Source organism: Tupaia chinensis, unplaced genomic scaffold (genome assembly GCF_000334495.1).
Source record: "Tupaia chinensis unplaced genomic scaffold, TupChi_1.0 Scaffold143886_1, whole genome shotgun sequence".
Classification (NCBI taxonomy): Eukaryota; Metazoa; Chordata; class Mammalia; order Scandentia; family Tupaiidae; genus Tupaia; species Tupaia belangeri.
In genome coordinates this window covers 2,098,173-2,102,911 of record NW_006203737.1, presented here as the reverse complement: position 1 = coordinate 2,102,911, position 4,739 = coordinate 2,098,173, and the positions used below count along the sequence as shown (strand labels likewise).

Genomic DNA, 4,739 nt, shown 5'->3' with positions numbered 1-4,739 from the left:
ATCAAAGTGCCTCAGAGCCAAAATGGCAAATCTAAAGGGTATGCATTTATAGAATTTGCTTCATTTGAAGACTCTAAAGAAGCTTTAAATTCCTGTAATAAAAGGGAAATTGAAGGCAGAGCAATCAAGCTGGAGCTGCAAGGACCCAGGGGATCACCTAACACAAGAAGTCAGCCCTCCAAAACTCTTATTTGTCGAAGGTCTGTCTGAGGATACCACCAAAGAGACATTAAAGGAGTCTTTTGACGGCTCTGTTCGTGCAAGAATGGTCACTGACCAGGAAACAGGATCCTCCAAAGGGTTTGGTTTTTTAGACTTCAACAGTGAAGAAGATGCCAAAGTTGCCAAGGAGGCCATGGAAGATGGTGAAATTGATGGAAACAAAGTTAACTTGGACTGGGCCAAGCCTAAGGGTGAAGGTGGCTTTGAGGGTCGAGGTGGAGGTAGAGGAGGCTTTGGAGGCCAAGGTGGAGGCAGAAGAGGCAGAAGGGGATTTGGTGGCAGAGGCCGAGGAGGCTTTGGAGGGCGAGGTGGCTTCCAAGGAGGCAGAGGAGGAGGAGGAGACCACAAGCCAAAAGGAAAGAAGATGAAGTTTGAATAGTTTCTCTGTCCCTCTGTCTTCCCTCTTCCATTTGAAAGAAAAGACTCCGGGATTTTTACTCTGTTACCTGATCACTGATAGAGCTTTCTGAGGATATTCCAGGACAGTGTGCAGTCCTGTGGTCTACTTGGAAAGCCATAGAAATAATGTTTTAAGAGAGATGCTCTTGTTGGTTTTGACTGGATATTCATATAAACTTTTTAAAGAGATGAGCGATAGAGCTAACACTTATCTGTAAGTTTTGAATTTATATTGTTTCATCCCATGTACAAAACCATTTTGCGTTGGGCAATTGTAAAGGAAACCAGAATGTTTTATCATGATTTTTGCTTCAATGACTTTAGGACAAATTTTTAAAAAGTCCCAAAAAAGAAAGACTATCATTTTGAACCATTATGCCTTTTGTATGATAACCATACAATCCAATGCTACTCTGTTGTCCGAACTGACAATACAAATGATGTGGTAGACTCACAAAGAAAAAGTATCTATAATAATAGACTATAAGCTTCCTGAGAGCACAATTATAGTTTTATTTCCATAGCAGCTAACATTTATCAAGTGTTTACAATATGTCAGCAATTGTGCTAAATTAGATTTGTTATCTCACTTAAAATGACAGCTGAATGCTATCTGTATCATGTAAATGCCCACATTTTACAGATGGAAGCAAGAGAGGCTCTGAGGAGCTAACCACTAGCTCAAAGTCACAAACTTAGCAGTTGGTGGAAGGAAAGATAACTATCTCTAACATTAAGTGTGAACTCTAGAATCAGCACTCTCTCTTTACCAGGATGCTACTCTGCATCTTTGTTTTCATGGGACCCAGGACAGTGCTTAGCACTGAGGTCACGCTGAAATATTTGTTGACTATCATGTTGATGATGCTAGTAAATCACCAAGCTGTTGCAATTCAATGTTGCTTTTCTTTAATGGTGGTTCTTTTAATAGGCATTTTTGCTTGAATTCAACTATTGTTTTATTTTGTTTATTGTCAAAATGATTTATGAGTAGACATAGCTTGAAGAGGACTGAACAGTAAATGTTTACTGTAGCTACAGGGAAGCTAGTCAGGAGGTCATAGTGTTAAAATGGAGTTTGGCAATCAATGGAAGCTGACAGAATAGGAAAGAGAAAACAAAACAATCAAGAAATAAAGACAAGTATCTGCAACTCCTCTCATAATCTCTATTTCATTTGATGCCACCACTATTCCTCATTATACAAGTGAGAAACCTACAAAGCATCTTTGGTTCTTCTTTTTCGTTTACCTCCCCATCCTAATTAATTACTTCCCCGTTCTAAATACTATGCATACTTTTGTAATCTGTCCCCTCCTCTCCTCTATAATCACTACCTGTTTTATTTCTCACCTGGATTTAAAACATTTCAAACTAATCTCCCTATCTTTTAGTCTTTTTCCCTTCTCAGGTCCTTTGTCCACATGATTTAAAAAATGACAGCTAAAATTTAAATCTTGTTATTTCTCTTATCTCTTTTAAACTCTTTAGTGGCTCTTTACCAACTCAGGATACGGTTAAAGTTACCTTACCTTTCCTTTTTCTTCTTTTTAGTCATGATTAAGTGTATATACACACACACGAAAAAGAGAAAGATAGATGAGCACAGGGTCTGGTAGGTCATGTTGTAATCCCTTTTGTCTAGTCCTCCAGATCTTGGGCACTTGCACATGTGCTTGGCATGTTTCAGGCTCACTGAGTCTAGGATGTGAACCACGGTCAACATGTGGAATCCAGTTTCTCTTGAGCAGCACTTTAACACTGTACCATGGAGCCAGCCAACCTTACTTTTATTTTCAAATCTACGTTGCCATTTGTGCATGGCAAATGAGTAAAATAATTTGGATAAATCAGCAAATGCCAAGAATTTTTTCTGGCTTTTTGTTTTGTTTTGTTTTTGAATTAGTAGCCTCTTTGGTGGTAAGAGGTAGGTGGGAACTATACCTTTTCTCTTTCACATCATATCTATCAGATGATCTGTTACATTGAAAGAAGGCCTCAAATTAAATTTCATGCAAAGTGCATGCATTAGAAATGGAGCAAAAAAAATCCAGATAACCTGTTCTTTAGCTCTGTGATAATCTACCTCTGACCTAAACCCACAGACTAGCATTTTGTATGAAAAGAACATTTTGAGGAGGATGCAATAATAATAGGTAATAATGATAGGACCATAAAGTTTTGTAGTCAGATTAGGAGGCAGAAGGCTTTGAGACACTGTAGTACATAGACCAAAGGTGCTCTAAAGGTCTAGCTCTTTCTTGCATTCTAAAACCTCCTTCATACAAGAGCAAGTGGGCCCTATATATCACTTCTAACAATAGCCTGTCTTAAATACCATGAATTTTATCAATTAATTTTATCAGTTTTTTTATCAAACCCCAAAAGATAAGGAGTAGACCGTGTGGTGTAGCTTTTTTAAATGATGATTAATTTAAGCTTTTCACACTTAACGTGCTATTTCCTGATTGGTATTTCATGCATTATTTGACCACCCCTGGAATGAAGACTGAAATTAGAGCACATCTAACTCAACAGCCCCCATAACTTATGACATCCCCACTTTCATACATTTTTTGCTTTAGAAACATTTAACTACCTGTAGTTTCTTCATTGTTTATCCATAAAGGTTTATTTAATACAACTCACAATAATAATCACTGTTCCAGATCCTGAAAATATGGTACGGCATATGTAAAACATAAATATGGCAAAGTACCTGCTCCCATAGTGCTCACATTCCAGAGTAGCTGCAGAAAAACATGAGGAGCTTGGGACCAGCAGATGGCGTGTTGGTTAAGGCGCTGGACACTCCCACATGGCCAACCAGGGTTCGAGTCCTGAATCTGGTGGCTTGCTTTCTCACTTCCTCTCTCTCTCACTCTCACCCTCTGTCTCTCTCTGGTCAAATTAAAAAATAAATAAATGAATAAATAAAAAATAAAATAAATAATTTTTAAAAAAGAAAAGAAAAGAAAAACATGACAAGCTCTATGTACCAATGTTCATATTTTTCCAGTTGCAAGTGATAGAATCTCAAGTCAACTAACTCTCCAAAAAAAAAAAAAAAAGAAAAGAATTTTAACAGAAAGATTAAAAAAGCCATAGATGTGCTGTGAGAAACAGAAGCATTTAGGGGGGTACAGGTACTAGAATTACAGATGTATTGTAATTACTCTAGGACTCATTCTCTCTAAATCTCCTCATCTGTTCTTTCTGTTCTCTACATATTATTTTCATTCTTTCCTATGGTAAATAATACTTTTTTTTTTTTCCAGTGGAAAGGTAAAATGGTTCTCAACAAAAGGCAACTTTGACCTCCAGGAGATATTTTGAAATTTCTGGGGACCAGCAGATGGCATGGCAGTTAGGTCACTGAGCTCCCACATGGCCAACTGCATTTCAAGTCCCAGATCCGGTGGTTTCAAAAGCATGCTGAGAATGTGTGCATGCGTGCCCAAGATCCCAAGAGGAAAATGAAGGAGAAGGGATTGCAGTGTGGTCATCCCCCCTGGAGGGTAATTTCTCACTTTCCCTCTCACTGTTTCTGTCTCTCTCTCTAGCTAGTGAACATGCCTGGAGGCAAAAGTCTCTCAAAAAATAATAATAAATTTCTGGAGACATTTTCAGTGATGCTGCTGGCATCTAATGGGCAGCAACCAGAAATGCTTACAATGCATAGGACAACTATCCACAATAAAGAGTTATCTTACCCAAAATGTCAAGAGTTTCAATACTGAGAAACCTTGCTGCAGGGGTGACCCAATGTTTACATCATTCCAATGTAAAACTCTCATAGTAATCAGGACTGTATAACAAATATAACAAAAGCAGATATAACAATAATGCTAACAACATTTAATAAACGAGAAAATAATCTAAGTGCTTTATATGTATTAATAGATTAATTCTGCCTATAACACTGTGATGTATGAACTGTTAGGATCCCCATTTAGTAAATGAATAAACTAAGGTTATAGAAAGATTAAGTAACTTAGATAAGTTCACAAAGTTAATAACTGGTAGAATTTATACTTTAACCCATGCAGTCTCACTTCAGAGTATATGGTTTTAAACTTTGTGACACTACTTTTTTTTTTACTTACTACTTTGATATA

General features: G+C 37.4%; 1 pseudogene; it reads left to right on the top strand.

The window, feature by feature from the left end:
• The window catches only part of LOC102486158 (nucleolin pseudogene), a 1,694-nt pseudogene extending 1,093 nt beyond the window's left edge, over positions 1-601 (top strand).
• Positions 602-4,739: the final 4,138 nt, after the last annotated feature.